This window comes from Pelophylax lessonae (genome assembly GCF_965119305.1).
Source record: "Pelophylax lessonae genome assembly, chromosome: 9".
In the NCBI taxonomy this organism is placed as follows: domain Eukaryota; kingdom Metazoa; phylum Chordata; class Amphibia; order Anura; family Ranidae; genus Pelophylax; species Pelophylax lessonae.
In genome coordinates this window covers 126183488-126209638 of record NC_138776.1, presented here as the reverse complement: position 1 = coordinate 126209638, position 26151 = coordinate 126183488, and positions in this window count along the sequence as shown.

The following is a 26151-nucleotide window of genomic DNA, read 5'->3' as shown; positions in this document are numbered from 1 at the left end:
AAACCCTCCTCGGCAAGTTGTACCTATAGGTAAGCCTATGATAAGGCTTACCTATAGGTACTGTAAATATCTCCTAAACATGTACCGTTTAGGAGATATTTACCTTCGATGCATCCAGTGACGTCACTGGCGCATGCGCTCTGAAGGAACGGCCACTCGTGCCGTTCCTTCAGAACTCCATGCCGTGACCGTCGGCTCCCACACGCGTGCGTGGGAGTGACGTCACCGCGGCTCCGGCCAATCAGATGGCCGGATGCCGTGATCCCGGAAAACGGGCGACTGGACATACTAGCTCATTATGTGTTTGTCTTTCAGGGTAAAAAGGAAAAAAGAAAAAAAAAAAAGGGTTTACAACCTCTTTAAGGACTTTATTTATTCACAATATTTATTCACAATATATTTATTTATATTTTATAATTTAATATTTATATAAGCTGGTCTTTTGCTCTTATCCATTATTGCAGTTGTTGCTATTTATGGTTTTAGCATTTTAGATCTTATATCGGCTTTATATTATGCACATTAGCACTTTATTGTGAGCTATATTGTTGAGCGCAATATTCACCCCTTTTGTTTACAGTAAATATACTGTAAGTGGGCTGCAGGTACAGGCACGGTCACGTACATGTGCGTTACCATCCTTCCACTGGGTTTGGTGAGCGCCTCCTGTCGAGTTTGGCAGCAGATTCAGGTCAATGATTTCAGCTGAACTTGCTGATCTGCTATGTCCAATCACACACAGAGTTCTGTGTTTACAAACACACAGAACTCTGTGTGTAGTGAACAGCAATCTGTCTTTTTTTTCTTTTTGAAAAGCAGGGAGAGAAAACAGCCAGATTAGTAGGTGAAAGCAGCAAACATTACACACTTTAGGCTCCATTCACACCTGGGCGTTTTTGAGCATTTTTCAGCTCAAAAAACGCTAAAAAAAAACGTTCCAAAACGCCCAACAAGTAAAACCCCATTCATTTAAATGGCCACTGTTCACATCTGAGCGTTTAAACGCCTGAAGCAAAACGCCCAACGCTCAAATAAGTTAGGCACACAGGTAACCCCTAGATTGCCCCTAGATGTTAACCCCTTCCCAGCCAGTGTCATTAGTACAGTGTCAGCATACAGTATTATCACTGTATTAGTGTCACTAGAGACATCAGTGTCAGTTAGTGACCCTCTGCTAGCGCCAGATTCCCCATCATCCTATCACATTCACACTATAAGTCGCTAATCGCCAACATTACAGTATAGCGTCTATAGCTGCAGAAATTTCAGTATATACTGTATATCATAGTTTTAAGATGCTAAAATTTCACAAAAATTATTATACACTTAATTTTTGGTTTTTCATCTTCTTAGACATAGCATATTATATTTTGGCCTAAATTTATGAAAATTTTTTTTTTTTTTGTTGTTTTTTTTTTTTTATTGGACATGCTTTATGCTTGCACAGGGATCACCCAGGTATGGAATATGCATATTTATATTGGTCCAAGCTAGACCAATGTAACAATGCAAAAATATCTATAACTGGAATTCAAATTAAAAATGCACAATTCCTTCAGATAACGTGCTTGGGGATGTCTTAAACAGGTAGTGTGAACCTGTGAAGGAGCACAATCTATACAATGTACTGAAGCAAAAGCGACATACTATTTTAATTGAAGGTAAATTTAGAGTTCCCCAATGTTTCATCCTGTTAGTACACAAAGTGGCCAGGGATATAAGGGGTCTGGTATGGATTTTAAGGGGGTATGCAACAACAATAAAAAAATGCCCCCCCCCTCCCTTCCTCCATGCATTCCAGAGCCTTCAGTCTGGTATGAAATTTATGGGTGTGCCCCCTGAAAAAAAAAGCAGCTTGGGGACCCTCCCTAAAATCTATACCAGACCCTTATGTGAGCATACAGCTCTGCTCAGGGCCTGGAAGCCCTCTTTAAAATAAGGGGACCCCCAAATAACCACTCACCCACATGAGTGGGTAAGGGGTACATACAATCCTTGGTTACTCATATTGTTAAAAAAGTAAAATAGTTAATAAACACTTAAACACTGTACATAAAGATTTTTATTTAACAAATACCGTACTTTGAATGTTAAGGTGCCACTATGTCACACAATTATGTCCCACAATATCCAAAAAAGTTAATGTCCCATGATGATCCTCCCCTGCCTATTCATTCACAAAACTTCAATGTTTGCTAGGATCCCAGGGGTTTTATGGATATCTTAGGAACCCTCTAGCTGTGTTTGGTTGCCAGTGGCCTGCCAAATATGACTGTAAAAATGCAATCAACTAGTGAGCAAGCTGTATTCTACATTGTAAAGAAAGTCTATACTGGGATAGTGATCTTTTTGCTGCAATCAATTTACAATTAGTGGATGGTCTTATCACATAGGGGATCACGCTTAATTTGCCCCCATTGATACCAGTATCCAAAGTTTAAAAACTTCATGACACATCACTAGGCTGTACAAAGTTGTAATTTCAGTATTCCAAAAATTGAGATGCTTACCTGTTTCAACAAAGGAAGCTGTTTTCCCTATAAATTAAAAATTACTAAAACATTATGTAATTGAAAAAATTGATGCATCTGAACAAGTATCTCAATTGGCAGTGATAGGAAAACAGTGGATAATAAATTGTATGTTGACCTTTGTGAACCAAATAAAGTTGTTGTATTGATAGCCACCCCTTGCCACATACTAAGAAAGTTTTGGCAGGACTCAGAAGAGCTAGATTCTTTTCTACCCTGGATCTTCACAGTTCATCAGGCTTTGCTTGATAAAGAAAGTAGGGACCCCACTGCATTTAATACCCATGAAGGCCTGTTCCATTTAATACACACGAAGGCCTGTTCCATTTACTACCCATGAAGGCCTGTTCCATTTACTACCCATGAAGGCCTGTTCCATTTACTACCCATGAAGGCCTGTTCCATTTACTACCCATGAAGGCCTGTTCCATTTACTACCCATGAAGGCCTGTTCCATTTACTACCCATGAAGGCCTGTTCCATTTACTACCCATGAAGGCCTGTTCCATTTACTACCCATGAAGGCCTGTTCCATTTACTACCCATGAAGGCCTGTTCCATTTATTACACATGGGGGCCTGTTCCATTTACCACCCATGAAGGCCTGTTCCATTTATTACACATGGGGGCCTGTTCCATTTACTACCCATGAAGGTCTGTTCCATTTATTACCCATTAGGGCCTGTTCTATTTATTACCCATGAAGTCCTGTTTCATTGATTACTCATGAGTGCCTGTTTCATGTATAACCCATGAGAGCCTGTTCCATGTATTACTCATTAGGGCCTGTTCCATTTTACATGTGTGCCTTATTTGATTAAATTCAGCACCCATGTTTTTTTTTCACTCTTTTTTTAGTCCTCAGTGTAGCACCCTCTAGTGTACTACTAGAATAGTTCAGGCAAACTTATTGACTCATGGTAAAGCGAGTCTGAATCTGGGTCAGGGTTTACTGCAGGTCAAGCAAGATTACTCACAGGGGCAGGTCTCTGGTGCCGCCCCTGGTTCTGGAAGTTTGGATAAACTTCTGGAAGTTAGTGGGCGGAGGCCAGGAGGGTTGATCTGCATACTTAAGGGCAGGGCCGGTTTTAGACAAAGTGTGGCCCTGGGCAAACCTAAAAGTGGGGCCCGGAATTTTTTTATATTCTACCAAAAATATAGGCGCATTTAATCAATTTAGCCAAATAAAACATACAACTACATGAAAATATGCTTTCATTAAATAACATTAAATAGAATAAATAAAATATAACAAAATCAATGCAACTATGAATTTTTCATCGAGAAAAAATCCAGTGTAGACAAGGCTTTAAGGCCACAGGCAGCACAGCGCTGCGCAGCGCATTGTATCCGCCCGCCGGCACATAGTGGAGCGGAGGCAGCGTGACACTGACAGGGGGCGGCTGGGGGCCCTTTGGAAGATGAAGCCGGCTCCTGACAGTGACGGGCCCCTTTGTAAAATGGAGCCCGCTGCTGACAGTGACACGGGGCCAGGGCCGGACTGGGTATGAAAACCAGCCCTGGAAAAAATTACATACCAGCCCCATAGCATTGCGTCGTCATACCAGCACAACGTTGATTTCTTGTTCATAAAAGGTAAAATCATGCAGTGCGTGCCCCGTCAATGCACACTGACCACAGCGTGCCCCCTTTCAATGCAGACTGACCACAGCATGCCCCCTTTCAATGCAGACTGACCACAGCGTGCCCCCTTTCAATGCAGACTGACCACAGCGTGCCCCCTTTCAATGCAGACTGACCACAGCGTGCCCCCTTTCAATGCAGACTGACCACAGCGTGCCCCCTTTCAATGCAGACTGACCAAAGCGTGCCCCCTTGCAATGCAGACTGACCACAGCGTGCCCCCTTTCAATGCAGAGAGACCACAGCGTGCCCCCTTTCAATGCAGAGAGACCACAGTGTGCCCCCTTTCAATGCAGAGAGACCACAGCATGCCCCCTTTCAATGCAGACTGACCACAGCGTGCCCCCTTTCAATGCAGACTGACCACAGCGTGCCCCCTTTCAATGCAGAGAGACCACAACGTGCCCCCTTTCAATGCAGACTGACCACAGCGTGCCCCCTTTCAATGCAGAGAGACCACAGCGTGCCCCCTTTCAATGCAGAGAGACCACAGCGTGCCCCCTTTCAATGCAGAGAGACCACAGCGTGCCCCCTTTCAATGCAGAGAGACCACAGCGTGCCCCCTTTCAATGCAGAGAGACCACAGCGTGCCCCCTTTCAATGCAGAGAGACCACAGCGTGCCCCCTTTCAATGCAGACTGACCACAGCGTGCCCCCTTTCAATGCAGACTGACCACAGCGTGCCCCCTTTCAATGCAGACTGACCACAGCGTGCCCCCTTTCAATGCAGAGAGACCACAGCGTGCCCCCTTTCAATGCAGAGAGACCACAGCGTGCCCCCTTTCAATGCAGAGAGACCACAGCGTGCCCCCTTTCAATGCAGACTGACCACAGCGTGCCCCCTTTCAATGCAGACTGACCACAGCGTGCCCCCTTTCAATGCAGACTGACCACAGCGTGCCCCCTTTCAATGCAGAGAGACCACAGCGTGCCCCCTTTCAATGCAGACTGACCACAGCGTGCCCCCTTTCAATGCAGACTGACCACAGCGTGCCCCCTTTCAATGCAGACTGACCACAGCGTGCCCCCTTTCAATGCAGAGAGACCACAGCGTGCCTCCTTTCAATGCAGAGAGACCACAGCGTGCCCCCTTTTAATGCAGAGAGACCACAGCGTGCCCCCTTTCAATGCAGACTGACCACAGCGTGCCCCCTTTCAATGCAGACTGACCACAGCGTGCCCCCTTTCAATGCAGACTGACCACAGCGTGCCCCCTTTCAATGCAGACTGACCACAGCGTGCCCCCTTTCAATGCAGACTGACCACAGCGTGCCCCCTTTCAATGCAGACTGACCACAGCGTGCCCCCTTTCAATGCAGACTGACCACAGCGTGCCCCCTTTCAATGCAGAGAGACCACAGCGTGCCCTCTTTCAATGCAGAGAGACCACAGCGTGCCCCCTTTCAATGCAGGCTGACCACAGCGTGCCCCCTTTCAATGCAGAGAGACCACAGCGTGCCCCCTTTCAATGCAGAGAGACCACAGCGTGCCCCCTTTCAATGCAGACTGACCACAGCGTGCCCCCTTTCAATGCAGACTGACCACAGCGTGCCCCCTTTCAATGCAGACTGACCACAGCGTGCCCCCTTTCAATGCAGAGAGACCACAGCGTGCCCCCTTTCAATGCAGACTGACCACAGCGTGCCCCCTTTCAATGCAGAGTGACCACAGCGTGCACCATACAGGCCGGTCCCCCACAGATCCCCCTTTAGAGCAGGCCTGACCAGGGTGAGGGTCCCCCATATTTATACATCCCTCTTTAGAGCAGGTAAGGGAGGCAGGTCCCCCCATAGATCCCCCTTTAGAGCAGGCCAGAGTGAGGGTGCCCCATAATTATACATCCCCCTTTAGAGCAGGCAAGGGCAGGCAGGCCCCCCCATAGATCCCCTTTTATAGAAGACAAGGGCAGGCAGGCCCCCCCATAGATCCCCTTTTAGAGAAGACAAGGGCAGGCAGGTCCACCATCCCTCATAGATCCCCCTTTAGTGCAGGCAGGTCCCCCATAGATCCCCCTTTAGAGCAGGCATAGGCCAGGGTGAGGGTCTCCCATATTTATACATCCCCCTTTAGAGCAGGCAAGGGACTCCCTTGCCTTCTCTTAAGGGGGATGTATAAATATGGGGACCCTCCCCCTGGCCTGCTCTAAAGGGGGATCTGTGGGGGACCTGGGATGGCTGACCTGCCTGCTCTAAAGGTGGATTTATAAATAGGGGGGACCCTCACCCAGGCCTAGGCCTGCTCTAAAGGGGGATCTAGGAGGGGGGGCCTGGGATGGCTGACCTGCCTGCTCTAAAGGGGGATTTATAAATATGGGGGACCCTCACCCTGCTCTAAAGGGGGATCTAGGAGGACCCCCTAGATCCCCCTTTAGAGCAGGCCTAGGCCAGGGTGAGGGTCCCCCATATTTATAAATCCACCTTTAGAGCAGGCAGGTCAGCCATCCCAGGTCCCCCATAGATCCCCCTTAGAGCAGGCCAAGCAGGGTTCCCTTCCCAGACCTCCAGTTCAGTGAGTCCACACAACCTACCGTTACCATCCATGCTGCTTTTCTTCTCCAGGTCAGAAGTTCTCCTGGTCAGTCAGACAGTCCCTCCCCTAGCCGAGCCAGCCCAGAGTCAGTCACAGAGAGAGAGATCACTGCGCAGCCGCGCACGCAGGTCTCTCTCCAGTCTCCCTCACCACTCGACTTTGTGGGCGGTGCCAAGAGGTAGAGAGCCAAGCGGGAGCGGACAATCCGAGGGAGGCCTGAGGCTCCGCCCCCGAGCGTTCACATCGCATCGGGGATTGAACAGATTCCTCTCGGCAGATGGGCAGACCCTGCAGAGTGACACTTGTGGCGCGGCGGACACTGCAAGGACCGCTCACGGACACCAGTGTCCGTGTGCGGACACCTTGCCGACCCCTGCCGATTGCCAAGTCTGGCCCTGCACGGGGCCCGGGGCCCCTGGACAGCCGGGGCCCTGGGCAGTTGCCCAGTTTGCCCCCCCCCCTAACGCCGGCCCTGCTTAAGGGAACCTGGCCAAATCCCCAGGTGTACTGTCCTGGCAGAGTGGCGAGGCCAGTCCTTAAATATGAATTATAATAAGTCATGCTAGCAGGGGAGTCGGGTGGAAGATGGAGTGCTGAGGAGGCTGTTGGTGGCTTAGGAGGGGTCTTTTAGGGCTAGTGGAGACCCCAGAGCCAGGCTGGGAGCAGACTGACTCATGCAAGAGTCCAAGTCAAACCGCACTGCTGAATGGATCCTCCTGTGTAGCAGGACAGAGTGAGCACACTCAAGGATTTTCAAGGGGAGAGACTGCTACATGTAGCAAGCTTTCTAAAGGACAGTGTTGTGCTTAACTCTTTTTATCCTTGCCCTGTGAGATCTTCAGAGCACAGAAAAAGAGGCAAACTGCATACAGGATTGTATCTTCTCCTTGTGTAGAACTGCTCCAAGTTACACTGCTTCCAGGCACTACCAGCCCTCCTGGCTGCTATTTCCAAAAGGGGCTGAGAGCTCCTTGTCTGTAATAGACTGTTGCTACTAAATTCACTAAGGACCGTGTGAGAAAAGGGAAGGAAGCAGTTCAGGATCTTCTTGTACAGAAGAAGGAAGTTGACCCCTTTCATAAAGGTAAGCATCCCATAAATCCCCTCACCCCATCCAAGTTGTTAACCCTAATAAAACATAAAAACAAAGCCAAGGGACTGACTTCTTTCTTTGGATTTAGGCAGAGAATCTGTGTTGCCTGGCTGTGCAGGAGTAGGGGAACTAGTTATCAGTGACCCCTGTGGGGGTTGTGCTACATCAGTATCATACCTGTGTGCCAGTACAGTATATTCTGATGGAGTCCCTACTTGCCACCCTGGCCCCTTCCCTGTAAACATTTAATTACACCTTGTGATTCTCACTTAGAGAAAGTCGGACCTGCAGAGACAGAAATTAAATGCACACATACAACTTTCCAAGAAAAAATCAGTTCCAAATTAAAAATTTTGGAGTACATGGTTTGAAGTATGTAGCGCTATCCCCGCAAGAGCTGCTTAAGTAAGATGGGTTCTGCACTCTGCCTCTCAACCCTAAGAACAATCTCAGCCCCTCTGGCACACCTGGTAATAGTGTAAGTGCAAAGACCAATGGAAACACACACCTTATGATAAAACACAGAAATATCTTTACTATGAGGCTTCTATGAAAAGTTACAAATAATAACAGAATATTCTTGGATGCATTAGCTAGAAAAGCAATAGCTAAGTTCAGGAATAATATGATTTAATATTTTATATAAGGCTGCTTCTAGGGGATTCCACAACTGTAAATTACCCAAGAAGCAGAGGCAAGCGTTTAAACAACAATGAACCACAATATAATAACTTTACACAAGCTTGGTTATCTCTACTTAAATTGGAGTTGAGTCCAGGCAGGAGGAGAGCAGAAGAATGACTTTCTCCTATGTCAGACTTCTATCTTCCTTCTCCTGACACCACAGGCCCAACCACCAACACTGTACCTAATTCAGTGCTCAGTGGCTTAACTCCTAAATAAGACCACCCTGCATTCACCCTATATACACCGAGCCCTTAGCGTGTGTGTGCAAGTCCATATAGCACCAGTATCTTCAGTCCCTTTAAAGAAAGATGAGACCTTGTATCTTCAGCTAGCCACTGTAGTTGAATTACTTTGAACTCCTGATAGGCAGAGTGTAGACTGTGGTCTGCTGACAGTATCCAGATAGCAAGGCTGACATTGTGACTGCTTAACCACTTGCCGACTGCCTAACGCCGATCTACGTCGGCAGTCAGCCCCTCACAGGCAAAGTGACGTAGGGCTACGTCACTAGCTTGTGAGGGTCTAGGGAGCGAGCGCGCGCCCCCGGAGGCGCGCTCCCGCTCCCGCGTGGTCACGGACCCCCCCGCGCGTGTGACCGGCGGACCCGATGTCCGCCGGTCACTCGGTGATCGGCGGGGGAGAGGGAGAATGTCAGGCAGCTTGTGTAAACAAGCTGCCTGTCATTCTCCTTGCTGTTAGGATACTGATCACTCGGATCTAGTATGTAGATCCGTTGATCAGTGTCCATACAGCTCAAGCCCCAGCCAATCACAGTAGAAAGCACGCCCCTAGGGATACACACAGCCCCTCCCTCCCAAATAAAGTTAACCCCTTCACTACCAGTGTATTTTTACAGTAACAGTGCATATATATATAGCACTGATTACTGTAGAAATGTCACTGGTAACCCCAAAAGTGTCAAAAATGTCAGTCAAGGGTCCGATCTGTCCGCCCCAATGTCGCAGTACCGCAAAAAAAATCGCAGATCGCCGCCATTACACGTTAAAAAAAAAACAACAAAAATGACAGAAATCTTTCCCTTTGTTAGTAAACACGATAACTTTTGCGCAAACCAATCAAAATACGCTTTTTGCGATTTTTTTTACCAAACATAGGTAGCATAAAACAAATTGGCCGAAAAAGTAAAAAAATTTTGATTTTTAAATTTTTTTTTTGGGGAATTTCATATAAAAAAATGTGAAAAATATTGCTATTTTTGCAAAATTGACGCTCTTTTTTTGTTTATAGCGCGTGATCAAAAAATCGCACAGGTGATCAAATACCACCAAAAGAAAGCTCTGTTTGTGGGAAAAAAAGGACGCCAAATTCGTTTAGGTACAGCGTCGCACGACCGCGCAATTGTCCGTTAAAGTCACGCAGTGCCGAATCGCAAAATACCCCCTGGTCGGAATGGGGGTAAAATCTTCCGGGGCTTAAGTGGTTAACAGGGCTTTAATAACCCCGTTTCCGGTAAGTGTGGGCAAAGAAAAATAACTCTGTCTATGTGCAGGGTCCTTGCTTTTCTGCAGATGGACAGGTTCCCCCTCACCAATCCTGTGGTCAATGCCTGTACGAATGCCCTGGAACAGGCAGGCCCTTTAGGTAACCTGACTGGTCACCTCACCCTGGAGCCTTTCACTCGGACAGTGCCGGTGTGCCTGGATATGCCCCTGGGATTCCTCTCTATCAGGCTGGGTGTCTGGAGCACCGCAGGGGGCTGACCGGGGAGATAGCACCTCTCTCTGGCATCCAGTCTTTTATCCTGCCTCATGGTTGACTGAACTGCTTAGCAGATAAGATAGATTCCTCTTCTACTCCCATAGCCAGAGAATCCCGGGGTGTTTAGTTCTGTTCCCATATAAGGCTATGGAGCCGTTTTTGGTGGGGACTACATGCCCCAGAATGCTTTGTTGATTGCTGCTGATTGGCTCTCTTCTCCCTGCCAATGAGGATGTAGGGGAGGGAGCAGAACAAACAGAGTCAGTGTCAGTGAGGAAAAGGAGGAGGGAGAAATCCTCCACAGGGGCTAGCAGGCATTCTATCCCTCAGTGAGAGCCTCAGTCCGCTTGGCATGGCGCGGGAGATGCGAGGTACCACTACAAATAGATAAACAGGTTTGACACAGGTTTTCATGTCATCTAGGCCCCCACAGGGTTTATCCATTGAACTAGGGGCAATGATACAAAAAAAAAAATGCTTTGCACAAGAGGTCTTCCTTCCACTGTGACCCTCCTTATGCATTCCTTAGAAACAGGGGTTGCCTAGAGCAGGGGTTACCAAACTACAGTTTGGCAGCCACATCCAGTCTGCAGCAACTTGTCCCATTTTTGCATCGTGTTTCTTTGGTATGCAGGGTCACTGAGCAGCCACGACACATGGCATAATCTGTTGGAATAATGCTGACAGCCAGCCTGATGACACTGTGAATGAAGCTGATCCAAGGCAGCAGCATCCAGCTCCACCCCAGCATTCAAAAGAGGACCTGGTATACTTGCTGCCCTTGTTGTTCAGAACTGCTCCCCCTCCAGCCCTATGCCATGCTGCCGCTGTCGTTTAGTGAAGACCTTTATGGTAGGACAGGATGACTGAAGACTCTGATGTGAGAGGGGGGTTCTAATGTGAAATGGGGGCTCTGATGTGAAGGAGGGGCTGATGTGAAGGGGGGACTCTGATGTGTTGTGGAGGCTCTGATGTAAAGAGGGCTTCTGATCTGAAGGGGAGACAGATGCAAAGTAGGGACTCTGATGTGGTATGGGGCTTCGAATTTAAAAGGAGGATTCTGATGTGAAGGGAGGCCTTGATGTAAAACAAGGCTCTGATGTGAAGTTGGAGCTTCCAAACTAATAGGAGGGCTTCTGATGTGAAGTGGGATTTTAATGTGAAAGCGGAAACTTCTGACGTCCTGGACGTTTCTGATGTGAAGTTCCTTCTTGGAATGTGTTTATTCATTATTTACATTTTTTTCATTCATCCATAAAACTTAATTTTTCAGCCTGCAAATATTTGCAAATTATAGAAAGTGGCCCTCATACTAAAAAGACTGAAAATACCTGGCCTAGGGACAGTGTCAGTGTCATGCGTGCGCTCCACTTTGGGGCACACCCTAGCTTGAGGATGTGACACATGGCTCCATAGTGGTTCCACAGAGTTCTGTATTTAGTGGGGTATGGGGAGGATAGCAAATTTTCTCCCTCTTTCCTCCATGCCCCTTTTTGAAAGAAGCTTTGGGCTCCACCATAGCCCCTGCCGTCTGAACAAGTGAGTATCAGTCTACTTGTAGGTAAACAATTTCCCTGGAGGTCTTTTGGGAGAGTGCCACCATTCCTTTGGTGCCCTTGTATGTACAGGACTTCAAACCAGGATCAAGGTTAATAATATCAGGCTTATTTGATGAAGGTCTGGGAAGGAATAAACTCTTTTTATTTTCTGACAATGTTATTGGTCAGGTATATTGTTTAGAATTGAAAAATAGATCTGAAACAATACATAAAACCATACATACACTGATTTTGGACATGTGTGTGCAACCAATGTTACTATTGATGTGTTTATTTGACTTATTCAGTACATTAATGATGGATTTACATCCTGATGAAGAAAATCAGTCCATTACATGCATCGATGATTGAAGTCGTGACTGAAATGTTAGTCCATTTCCAGCAAACATCAATTTCAATTATATTGTGATTTTCTGTGATACTAAGATGCTTATTTGTAAATGGTATAAAAAAAAAAAAAAAATAGTTACCGTGATACAAAAATGCTGATATAAGGGACAGAAATGGCACATTTTACATGGAGTTTTGGGTTACTATTATCAAATGAGGTTTTCAATTGGTTCATATATATCATTTTAATCTTTTGATTAATTAAAAAAAGGGAAACATTTTATATTCATATACGTGTATCCTTGAAAGTCCATTTTTTTTCTCTTTAAGGTGATCAAAGTTCCTGTCCTGTCTTCCTGTACACTGAGTGTATGAGTATTGTGACAGTGCTAGAACCTGCCACTGTGTAAATGGAGATAGAAAGCATGCACACATGTTTCTTACTATTGCAGAATGAGGGGCTCTGAAATGTTCATGCTAAGCTGAGAAAGGTGATTTTTCAGCTTTCTTTGGGCTTTTGTCTTCCTGGTTTGGGTTCCAGAGTTTGGGGAGCATTGGGAGGGAAGAAGCCAAACCCAGTGTCCAGGTCTTATGAGGGACTGGCAGACTATGTGTGCACGTTTGCACAGCCTTTATAATCATAGGCCTGGCCATAACTCTGTGCTTCCCTCAGGAGACAGGTGTTGACTCCAGTATGGAGTACTGTCTCCTGAGTAGGCAAGGGGTTCATGGTCTAGACCAGTGTTTCTCAACCTTTTTTCAGTCAAGGCACCCTTTAAAATTATGAACAATCTCGAGGCACCCTCCAAAATTATGGATAGTCTTAAGGCGCCCCATTCTAAAATGTAAAAAATATTCTGATAGTTTTACATAATGCATCAACATCAATAAATGTAGGACACCAAACTTTAAAGGTGATTTATTCTTCCAAAGCAAATATACTTTTGCAAACTGGTACTGACTAGTATTCCAGTGTTTCTCTTCTCCCTCAGTTTTTCTCCATCACTTAGCTAATGAGACCCCAAAGCTGATGGAGAGAGGCAAGGGTGGGTCAAACAAGGAGGATGTAGGAAATGGACATCCTCCTTATCAATTGATGATGTCATTGGTCGTTAGGAGGTTGGCAGCTTGAAGGTTGTGGCTTTGTGTAACTAAAAGAAAAGCTTTATCCACCCACAGGCTTGTATATAATTTTGGGGCAATTTTTAGGCATTCTGCCAAGGCACCCCTGAAGAAACCTCAAGGCACACCAGGGTGCCTGGGCACCCTGGTTGAAAAAGGCTGGTCTAGACTGGACTGAGAAAGTCAATACAACTGAGCATGTCTAGAGAACTGAGAGAGCCAAGACAAGTGAGCAAGTCTAGAAGACTGAGAGAGTCAAGACGACTTTGTGAGCTCAGAGAACTGAGAGAGCCGAGATGACTGAGTGAGTCTAGAGGTCTGAGAAAACCTTAAGAGATGGGAGAGCTGAAAGAGGGGCCGCTGCTGCAGGGAGCAGCAGGTGCATGTTTGCACTGGCCAGGCTGACACACTATTTGTCATGGACTGAGATCCTGTTTTCTAGGCTGGTTGCCTGAGGTGAGCTGCTATACAGCCAGGAAGCTATTTTGCTTAAATGCAGCGTGAAGCTGAAACCCCTGCATAGGAAATGCTGATGTAAGGAGCTTTGTGTTACTTAAATAAAAGTGGGCCATCAAGCCCTACAAATGAACTTCCTGGTTGGTGTGAACTCACTAATAAGGTCTACACCAGGGGTTTCCAAACTTTCTAGTTTACTGTCTTTCAGACTTTAGGGGGACTGGACTGAGGTCACTGGGAGTACAAACTGTCCTGGTATCTGTGAGAGTAAATTGTGCACCTTTGGCATAAAGGAGAGGAATAGTGACCCATCACTGGTGTCAGCGGAGGGATAGTGCCTCATCATTGCTGTCAGTGGGAGGAATAGTTCCCAATCTTTGGTGTCAATGGGAAAATGAGTGCCCTGATGTTGATGTCAGCAACAAGAATTATGCCTCATTGTTGGTGTCAGTGGGATGAATAGTGTCGTGCATCAGTGGAAGGAAAAGTGCCTCAAGGACTGGATAAAGGCAAGCAAAGGACCACATCTAGTCCACCTGCCAAAGTTTGGAATCCACTGCTCTACACCATTGAATTCATGTCTCCAATATCACAGTGGGGTTGATTTACTAAAACTGGAGAGTGCAAAATATGGTGCAGCTCTGCATAGAAACCAATCAGCTTCCGGGATTTTATGTCTATGCTTAATTGAACAAGCTAAAGTTAATAGCCGATTGGTTTCTATGCAGAGCTTCAACAGATTTTGCACTCTGAAGTTTTAGAAAATCAGCATCAGTATGTTGTATTATTTGTCATCTGAAAATGCCATCTTTTGCCAAACCAAACCAGATTTGATTTAGAAGAACGACAGTACATGACATGTATTATAGTTCCATAAAGGTTTGTATATGTCATACACTATATTACCAAAAGTATTTAGATGCCTGCCTTTACATGCACATTAATTTTAATGGCATCCCAGTCTTGTACGTTTCAATATTGAGTTGGCCCACCCTTTGCACCTATAACAACTTCAACTCTTCTGGGAAGGCTGTCCACAAGATTTAGAACTGTATCTTTGGGAATGTTTGACCATTCATCCAGAAGCGCATTTGTAAGGTCAGGCATTGATGTTGAAGAGAAGGCCTAGCTCGCAGTCTCAGCTCTAGTTCGTCCAAAAGGTGTTCTATGGGGTTGAGGTCAGAACTCTGTGGGGGCCAGTCAAGTTCCTCCACCCCAAACTCGCTCATCCATGTCTTTATGGACCTTGTTTTGTGCACTGGTCCAAATCATTTGGTGGAGGGGGGACTATGATGTGGGGTTGTTTTTCAGGGGTTGGGCTTGGCCCCTTAGTTCCAGTGAAGGGAACTCTTTAAGGCGTCAGCATACCAAGACATTTTGGATAATTTCATGCTCCTAAGTTTGTGGGAACAGTTTGGGGTTGGCCCTTTCTGTTCCAATATGACTGTGCATCAGTGCACAAAGCAAGGTCTATAAAGACATGGATGAATGAGTTTGGGGTGGAGGAGCTTGACTGGCCTGCAAAGAGTCCTGACCTCAACCCGATAAAAAACCTTTGGAATAAATTAGAGTGGAGAATGCGAGCCAGGCCTTCTCATCCAACATCAGTGCCTGGCCTCACAAATGCGCTTCTGGAAGAATGGTCAAACATTCCCATAGACACACTCCTAAACCTTGTGGACAGCCTTCCCAGAAGAGTTGAAGCTGTTATAGCTGCAAAGGGTGGGCAAACTCAATATTGAACCCTACGGACTAAGACTGAGATGCCATTAAAGTTCATGTGCGTGTAAAGGCAGGGGTCCCAATACTTTTGGTAATATAGTGTATATTGCAAAAGAAACGTACCCTTTCATGTGCCTAGATGACGTTACTCATTATAGAGGATTTACATTTCTTTTGCCTGTTAATGCTGCTCTGGTAAAAGTACTTCTAACAAATGTTCTTTTTAGAATTGAGAGGCTGTTTGAAGTAGAACAAAGGTAGACTAAAAATATAAATATTTTCTGGGATAGATCCTGACAAAGCATTAAATCCTTTGTTCACGCATCAATTTAGTTTATAAATCAGATGTGTGTGTTTTAAAGAGGAACTAAACTCTGCATTTAAATAGCTTTTTCATGCTCTTTAATATGGTACACTATTTACCATCATTGCCCAGTGTAAAGAGTGTAAAAATGCTTGTTACTTACTGTTTTTTTTAATCTTTTTTAACTAATAACCTTTTCTGGCTATCGGCAGCGCCATCTTTCTTCAGCGTTTTTTTCTGCAGGCAGTAAACTCCCCAGCATGTTATTCTATGTGTCGATGCACACATGGGCTTTTATCAGTATTTTGTGGCTGGAGGCCTGGAGCATTTCCAAGCTGGAAAAAAACCTCAGAACTAGTGGGTTTTAAGAGGAGTTTTTCAGCTGTAAAAATGCACTAACTCTGATAAAAGCTGATAAAAGCTGAAAAACGCAGCTATTCGGCGTTTATCAAAGTTTTTGAGCCATAAGCTTTTGTGGGAGTATAGTTTTGCTAAAAAAGCTAAGAAACACTACAGCTATAAAAAACGCTGAAAAACACTAATGCAAAAACGCTGAAAAACTCCTTCTACAGCTACAGCTTTCTACTGCTAATTCTACTGCCATTTTTATAACGTCCAGTGTGCATGAGGCTTAGACTGTATTGTAACTGTACTGCCTCCCTTTATTTTGTAAAGCGCTGCACAAACTGCATGACACTATGGAAATCCTGAATGATAATAATAATAATAGTATTAACCCGCTTTCACATGAGGAGGATCCAATTTGACGGACTCTGCTTGCTCAGCGGGATCGCTCCTTTGATCCTGCTGAGCAGGCAGATGACAGCTCCGTCTCCGCTTACTGTGCAGAAATGGACCTGTCAGAGTATCGCTCTACTCTATGGTGGATCGCATGAAAATGGACAGCCTGTCTGTTTTTATCCAATCCCATCCGATCCAACCCATTGTACTGATTGTGAACAAATCGCCATCTGTCTGTTTTTAGCGGATCTTGTCGGATCGGATGCCAGGCGGGTGTCAGCAAACACATGTCTGCTGTCATCCAGCTCCCCATAGAAGTCAATCGGTGGCGTCATCGGGTCCTGACTGAAAATTAGAGAGGCGGACCTGATCGACCCAATCGTGTGAAAGAGCCAAAATAAATGTACTTACTTTATTTGTTTGACAAAGAACTGGATGTAACATGCTCTGAGCTAATCATATCTGTAGATGTTTTATAGTCTATCTATATGAGCTTATCAGCAGAAGGAATGTGGGCTAATGAATGAGCTAGAAAGGAGAAACATAACTGAAACACAGCTGGAGAATAGAAAGTGACACTAGCTTGTGAAGTAATGAGAGAGAATGCATTGCCAATGTATAATTTGTAATAACAATGCAGCTGATGGAGATGTCAGCTATAAAAATGTTTAGGCAACTGTAATGTAATGCAGCAACTCTTCATTGTGGAGTTTGTTAAAAAAGGGAACCTTTAAGGATAGATATATAGTAGCTACCATTGACAACTAGCAATAGAAATCTTACCTCCTCACCAATCAACTGTTAGGGTACACTTCTGGGTATTTGATTCACCCCCTATCCCCATATGGCATTGTCGGCCCACTGCTGTCACGTGGGGCCACAAAATAGGTTAAACACTTTATATGAGCTCTTTTAGGTTGCTTTGGTGCTAATATTAAGGAAAACCAGTGAACCAGGACCCAACAACCACATATAATCTTCAGGGCTCATTCAGACAGGCGATGAGCCCCATCCTCTAAGCACAGCCACATTTTGCTGTGTCTGCATTCACCTCAGTGCTGCATGGAGGCAGCCCATAGAGGTAGATGCAGACACAGCAACTGCACGGACACAGCCGCAACTTTGACATGTGAGCAGGGGCGGGTGCAGGGATTTGAATGCAGACACTGTGCATTGGGATCTTTGCAGCTCCAAAGATTACATAAGACAAAGCTTTATATCACTATAGAAAGGGTATCCACTAGAGTTGAGCGAACACCTGGATGTCTGGGTTCGGCGGGTCTGGCCGAACTTGAAAAAAAAAGTCTGGGTTCGTGACCCGGACTTAAGCCGAACTTGACCCCGATCCCGAACCCCATTGATGTCAATGGTAACCCGAACTTTTGAGCACTAAAATGGCTCTAAAACAAACATGGAAAAGGCTAGAGGGCTGCAAATGGCAGCAAAATCTTCTTAAGAGCATGCCAAGTGCTCTGCAAACAAATGTGGATAGGGCAATAACTTAAAATAACATAAAATACATAAAAATAAAAAATAATAATCTTGAATGTTGTTGGAGGAGGACGAGGCCCATATGGAGTAGGAGGTTAAGGTGGCGGTGGATATGGCGGTGAAGGTGGAAGCGGTGGAGGAGGAGGACGAGGTAGCCAATACTGGTTTTGGTTTTTAATTTCATTTTTTTTTAAATTAGGGTACACCCCAAAAGCGTAAGAAAGATCAAATACAACAATGGCTGGGTAAGGCCGGTATACATGTCTATTCTGCACAAGGTACGGACAAGTCCTGTGGGATCCATGCCTGGTTCATTTTAATGAACGTGAGCTTGTCCACATTGGCTCTGGACAGGCGGCTGCGCTTGTCTGTGATAACGCCCCCAGCCGTGCTAAATACCCGTTCAGATAATACATTGGCTGCAGGGCAGGCCAGCACCACCAAGGCATAAAGAGCAAGCTCAGGCAAGCTAGTGCTGGGTCGTGGTGCTGCTGGTGAAGCTCCTGTTGCAAGGAGAGGACGTGGTCAATCTGTGCCAGCTACACGCACAAATGAAACACCTTTCTCAGCTGCGAGTAGGCCACAGAACCTGCAGCAGTATTTGGCAGGGCCTAATGCCCCTCTACAAATGTTGAGGCCAGAACAAGTACAGGCGATAGTAGATTGGGTTGCTGACAGTGCCTCCAGTTCCTTCACATTGTCTCCCACCCAGTCTTCTGCTGAAAGGTCAGAGTTGGCACCTGCAGCCCATGTCCATCAATCTTTCACGTCACCCCCTTGCAAATCAGCCAAGCAGTCTAAACCCAAGTCATGCAGCAGTCTCTTCTTCTTTTTGATGACTGTTAGCATGGTTTCCCAGGGCCATCCACCTAGCCCTGCCCCAGAAGTGGAAGAGTGCACCGATGCCCAACCACTTATGTCTCAAGATGAGTACATGGGAGGACCATCGCAGCACATCTCGGATGATGAGGAAACAGGTTCCAACTGCTGCGGAATTCTGAATTGTGGAGACAGACAAGGAGGGGAGGGGTGAAGACTGGGTGGAATGAACGTCATGCAGGTGACCTGAGTAGTTTGGAGGAAGAGGCGGTGGTCGCACAAAGCCACCAGCACAGCAGAAGAGGGAGCAGGGTGCAAAAGCAGAGCGGCCGTGCCCTAGACACTACGCCTGCTACTGCCCAACGCAGCAAGGGACCGAGCACACCAAAGCCAGCTCAAAGGAGTTCCCTAGCGTGGCAGTTCTTCAGACAATGTGATGATGACAGGACATGAGTGGGGCATAAACCTTCTCAACCTGAGCACAACCTGCATGACCAGGCATCTAAGTGCAAAGCATGAGCTGCAGTGGAGTAGACACCTCAAAAACCAAGAAAGGTCTCTGGCTCCTCCTGCTTCCTCTTCTGCTGCTGCAATCTCGGTCTCTGTAGTGACAGTGGCACCTGCCACCCCACAAACAGAGGATCTGCCAGCAACACCACCTCCTGGGTCACCAACAACCATCTCCACAATGTCCCGTGGAAGCGTTCAGCTTTCTATCTCCCAAACACTGGAGCGGAAGAGGAAGTACCCCCCTACCCACCCGCAATCCCTGGCCCTGAATGCCAGCATTTCAAAATTCCTGGCCTTTGAAATGCTGTCATTCCGTCTGGTGGAGATGCAGAGTTTTAAAAGCCTTATGGCGGTGGCTGTCCCACAGTACGTCGTGCCCAGCCGCCACTACTTTTGCAGGCAACCCATTCCTTCCCTACACAACCAAGTGGGGGACAAAATCAGGTGTGCACTCCGCAATGCCATCTGTGGCAAGGTCCACCTAACTACGGATACGTGGACCAGTAAGCACGGTCAGGGACGTTATATCTCCCAAAGAGCACACTGGGTAAATGCAGTGGCAGTTAGGCCTGAGGCGGATAGCAGTTTGGCGCATGTCCTTCCACCGTCGAGGATTGCAGGGCGCTTCAGTTTGCCTCCTGTTCCTAACTCCTCCTACTCCGCTTCCTCATCCTCTACCGCCTCCTCATCCGGTAAGCCTAACACCTTCACCACCAACTTCAGCACAGCCAGGGGTAAATGACAGCAGGCAGTTTTAAAACTTGCCTGTTTGGGGGGGGGGGGAAAGAGACTTTACAAAAATTGTAAGATGAAAGGAATTTATAAGAAGTGTATTTGACACTTCAGAATTCTGTGGTGTTGGGAAAAGTTTGGCACTTGGATTATTTTTGGACTTTACATGTGCACAATATTCATGGACTTTTATACTGTATTGGATTAACTGATTATTTAGTAGCGCTGGACCTTTATTTATTTTTGTTTTGTATCATAGTGATAGGGACAGATGCACATTATTGGTAACACATTAAAAAGTTTAGTTAAGGAGCACAATGGTGGTAGATAGGATGGTGCCACTTTAACAGTATATATAAAATGTATAAAGTTTTGATTACACAAGTGGCTACTCTAGAAGCACTCCCTATTTTATATTTTTTAGATTGATCATGTTACTGTGTATATTGAGATTGTCTGGTGCAGCTGCTGAACAAATGGGTCAACATTATCTGGCAATTTGTTTTTCATCTTTACCTCTTCACTGTGCATTCCCAGCTCCCTTGCATAGCATAGGTTATGGCTCCTCCTTCTCTCCCTCCCACAAGTCTTTTAGCTGCTGCAGGGGGAGCCCCAGGGGGATTGGTTACAGAAATTGCAACAGGGGTAAAATCCCTGCCATGGAGCACAAAGCAAAGCATTGTGACCATGGCACGTGTACTCCCTAAGCCGCTGCGTCTGTAGCTAAAGAGGGTAGCAGTTGGGGGGGCTGAGCAGAATCAATCCCTGGGTTATAAAGTCCTCCCCACCCAACTCAGCTCAAAATTACACCTAAGTCCTAAGAGCTCATTCACATACAGTAGGTGTTCTGGCAGTGTGAATGAGTGGTTTGTTCATGCGGCTGAAGTCACTCTGTTATGTTGCAGATCCAAATTTGATAGATTTAGCAGGAATTGTGTAAGTTATGTTGTGTTTGTGCCTGCTAATAATGATTTTATTGTATTCTTAGCGAAAATATTGTTTTGATGTTTTCTGGGGGCCCTGTCAAAAAAGGCTGTTCTAACAGCAGCCCTGCACACTTGAGGCTTAGTCCACCTACATTTAACCCTATTGCTGAATCAGTTCCCCTGCTTAGATGTACACTGGCTCAAAGAAACGTTGCGGCTGATTTACTAAAATTTGAGAGCACAAAATCTGGTGAAGCCTTGCATAGAAACCAATCAGTTTCCATTTTATTTTTGTCAAAGCCTGTTTGAACAAGATAAAGTTAGAAACAGATTGGCTACTGTGCACTGCTGCACCGATTTTGCACTCTCCAGTTTTAGTAAGGGTCCTTTCACACGGGCGTTCCGTGTGTTCGTTTTTCCTCCATCAGTTTGCGCATGAAAAACGGAAATAATGTATGTCTATGGGCTAGCGTATGTTAGCGGATGACCATCCGCTGACATCCGTTTTTCGTCCGTTCCGTTAAGTTCCGTTTTTTGAGACGGAAGAGAACCCTATTTTTCTTCCGCTTAAAAAACGAAAAACGGATGTCAGCGGATGGTCATCAACTAACGTTTGCTAGCCCATAGACATTCATTATGTCCGTTTTTCAAACTGATGGAGGAAAAACGGACATAGGAAACGGACCCCAAAAAGTGACATCCGTGTCCGTTTAAAAAAAAAAAAAAACGACTGAACTGAACAAAAAACGGAGCTGACCATGTGAAAGGACCCTAAAACAGCCACATTGTGTATCTACTAGTTGCTTTTTGTTACTTTTTTCCCAGTTTGATACACTGTCTTTGATACTTTTCATCTTTTCCTTCAGTGTGAGATGCACCATAAGCCATCTAGTGATGGCTTCTCTTCAATGCTTTTGGGTCCCAGTTAATTCTATTAATTCAGGGTTTTTTTGTCAACTGATTCAATCAATTACCTTTTTCCACCTTTTTAGACAACTCTAAAGTCAATAAGTAATTGTCCCATTTTTAGAAGTAAAAATAAATTACCATTAACAACAGCTTTCCCTGTTTTTTACTGATCTTATTTCAAGAAATACATTCAGAGCCTTTCTTTTATATCATCCAGTTATTTTAACCCCTTAAAAAAACACGCATCTTTTAAAATATACTCTTACATCTTATACACCATACCACCCAAATACTTTGCTACAACAATCATTTAAGCCACAAATGGGTTTCCCAGAAGTCACAAGGACATTGGATTGGATCTATTGGTAGAGACACAAGCCTTCTTCTTCTGGGGGATGAGAGTACTCTTACCCCTGTAATTATTTTGATATAATGAGAACAGAGAGAAAGCTCATCCTGGAAATTTGTCAAAGTGTATCCACCAAGCATTCAACTCAGTAGGGTAAAGGCAAAAAGTCTGAGATTCTGGGACATACGCAGTATTGGTTTGAAGAGACAACCACAGGCTGCATGGCAGGGACCGCCAAGGCAAAGATAACTTTAAGGCGAGCCTCTAACCTTTTATCCACCTTTTTTTTTTAACGCAGGATTATACTTCATAAGAGCTTTATTAAGATAAGAAATATCCAGATTTATCACCAGTCCATCCACTTCAACCTGTGGTGTGTGTGTGAGTTTGTCAATATTAAATCCCATATTCCTGTATGTTGTGATCATTAAGATGTCCAACTAAACGTTTTTTTAAACTAGTGACACTCCCTGCTGATATCACTGCTTGTGGAAGGGAGTTCCATATCCTCACTGCTCTGACAGTAGAGAACCCTCTACGCAGTTTAAGGTTAAATCGCTTCTCCTCCAGTTTCAATGAATGGTCGCGTTTCTTTTTAAACTCCCTACCACTGAAATGTTTTTTCCCTATGCTACGATCACCAGTAAGGTATTTGTATATTGCTATCATATTTCCTCTCAAGCGTCTTCTGACGGTATTCACTGTCACTGGAGGTGAGTCGCAGATACTTAATGGTTTGAACTGCTTCAGATGGGACAGCAATATTTTTCAGCAATATATTCATGTAGAAATATGAACATTTAATCCTACTTTACACTGGGAGACTTAGACTGTTATTGACAATTGCCATGAAGTCTGACTCCTAGATAATGTGTGTATTCCATGTCCCTGCATGCCAGACAGGCTTCAGTATTGTTTGTGTAATGAAATGGAATGTGTATTGTGTTAAAGTTTACCTGTCTCATTGTTAAATGTTAATGACCTCTGTCTGCCTTAAGATAAACTTATTATGGTAGTGTAAAAATCTGTTTTCATTGGATTGTGAATGTCAGGGCCTGTTCTCAACAAGGTCCACCTGGGCGGTAACCTTGTGGGAGAAAACTGTATAAAAGTCTGTTTCTTGTTCAATAAAGAGTTATACTTCATCCTCAATCTAGAGTCCTGTCTCTCATTGGGGGAATTAGCTACAAGGGATTGCTATGTCCTCCATACTACCTTGGATAATCACTAAGCTCTTGTAAGAGCTTGTGTAAGAGCTGGTTCTGCTGCACTCTCTGGGGAAAGAGAGGTTCACCCACGGGAACCTGGAGTATTGTCGTAGGTCCAGGGTGGGTAGGAGACAGCGAGACCCTAACTAAGCTGCGACGGTTCGTGGGGTCTGAAGTGGTTACGGTGTCTGGTGGAGAGCCCTCGGAAAGGACTAGGAGCATCCGTCAACGGAGGTACCCGGACGGGGTGACGGTTGATGCGTTACATTGGTGGCAAGCGGTGGGATGGCATCCTAGTGCGAGGAAAAGCAGCTCGGAGACACTGGTAACGTTATTGAGCGAGCTAACACCCGTGCAGCGTCGCCATGGCAGAGGAATTCCTAAGGAGGTTGTGAGAGATGCAGATACAGCAAAGCGGACCAGTGTCAGACCAGGTCCTGCTAGGATGGCATGATTCTGTGCGCTTAGATCTCTGGAAGGAAATGCTAGCCCGTGAGCAGCATTACCAGGGAAAAATACTCCCCAGAAAAGGTACTGGTCGCAGTATGGATTGTGGGAGCTGTTTTTAGGAGATACGCCGCACAAGGAGCAGACAGCTGAGTTAAGCAGGCTGGTCTGGGCAGAGGTGTGGTTGGAAGAGAGCTATAGAGCCATCCAGTGGCATGTATCCCAAACATGCCCTTGGATAGCGGTTGACAGCCCAACAGAAGGCTATGGACTGTTGTATGGGAAGCTGTCAAGGGACCTTAACTTTGGGAGCGATTTGGAGTGGCGGTTAGAGGAAATTATGGATTGCAGAGAAAGGATTCTGAACATCTCGGAAGTGCTCTGGGCACGGAAGATATGGAGTTTCTGGCCATTCAGGAATGGGAGCTGGAGATCGCCTACAGACAGCTGTTAGACTCTGCTCAGCGCCAGGGCTGGGCTCCCCTTGCCTGGGAATATCCAGAAGAATTGACCATATGGCACAGTAAAGTGTGCTTTGCTCACCTGCACCCGCGGTCTTGGATGCGGAGGTCTTATGGCGGGTGCAAGTCAATGGCGGCTGGTGCTCAAAATTTTTTTTGGGGGGGGCGCAAACAGAAAAATGTAATAGGCATTGCTTTGCGGCAAAAAACGCTGTAAAAAATTGCGTGACTTTGAGGTCGCAAAAGTGTGAAAGGGGCCTTCAGTAAATAAGGTATAGTGTGCCCCCTTTCAATGCAGAGTGACCAGCGTGCCCCCTTTCAATGCAGAGAGACCAGCGTGCCCCCTTTCAATGCAGAGAGACCAGCGTGCCCCATTTCAATGCACAGTGACCAGCGTGCCCCCTTTCAATGCACAGTGACCAGCGTGCCCCCTTTCAATGCAACGTGACCAGCGTGCCCCCTTTAATGCACAGTGACCAGCATGCCCCCTTTCAATGCAGTGACCAGCATACATGTCCCCTTTCAATGCAGTGATCAGCGTCCATGCCCCCTTCAATGCAGTGACCAGCATACATGCCCCCTTTCAATGCAGTGACCAGCGTACATGCCCCCTTTCAATGCAGTGACCAGCATACATGCCCCCTTTCAATGCAGTGACCAGCGGACATGCCCCTTTCAATGCAGTGACGAGCATACATGCCCCCTTTCAATGCAGTAACCAGCATACATGCCCCCTTTCAATGCAGTGACCAGCATACATGCCCCCTTTCAATGCAGTGACCAGCGTACATTCCCCCAATGCAGAGATCAGCGTGCGTGCCCCCTTCAATGCAGTGACGAGCATACATTCCCCCAATGCAGAGATCAGCGTGCGTACCCCCTTACTTACCTGGAGCAGCGGGCGGCTTCTCATCAGTCCCCCGGCGTCGGCTTCTCCTCAGTCCCGGCGCTGCGTCACCTCCAGTCCTCCCGCTCCCGCCTCCTCCTCGGCCAATGGCATGGGGTTTGCCTTGCGGCCAATCAGGAAGCACGTATCGGACGCACTTCCTGATTGGCCAGGAGGAGGATCCGTGTGACAATAGCGAATTTTCATTCGCTATTGTCACACAATGGGTAGGCTCGGGGGGCACTGCTCTGCGCCCCGGCTCCACCTTTTGCATCACCCTATTAGAGCCTCTGGCTCTAATCAGGTGATTTAAAAAAAAAAACATTAAGCTCCATGCGTCCGGCGCCCCTGCATGGAGATTAGGGGGACGGACGCATGGATGGGGGGGCGGCGCCCCTGCGCCCTCAATACACCGGCCGCCACTGGTGCAAGTGCTGACTCACCTGGACAAACCTGTTTCTGCACAGGATGAGCATGGATGGAGGAATGCGTCTGTCCAGCCACTGGACAAAGGTATGGGAGAAGAGGAAGCCATCTTCATTCCGCAACCACGGATCACAGATGTAATTGACTTTTCATCGGAGGATGTTATGGATGATAAGTCACCTGCCAAAATGTTGGCACTGGGCCCAAGTGCCACCAGCCCATGCCCTGGACTTTCAGCAATTCCAGAGACTGGGGATTTAATAGATTTTTCTGCTGAGGAGGAACGTCCCAGTGAGCCTACAGCAGAAGAGCAGGCATCCAGGCCTATTGCTGCTGACCTCTGCCTGCAACAATTAGTGACCCAGTGCAAGGCCACTGACTTTACAGTTTACTTTCCAGCAGAAGTGCTGGCAAAAGGGCAGAGTGCTACCAACCTCTGCCCAGCACCCGCAAAAGAGTTCCAGGAAGTTGGGGAAATTGGCCCCTTGCCCCAGCAACAAGCTGATAAAGTAAAGCTTCTACACCCAGCAGAAGAGCTGGCAACAGAGCA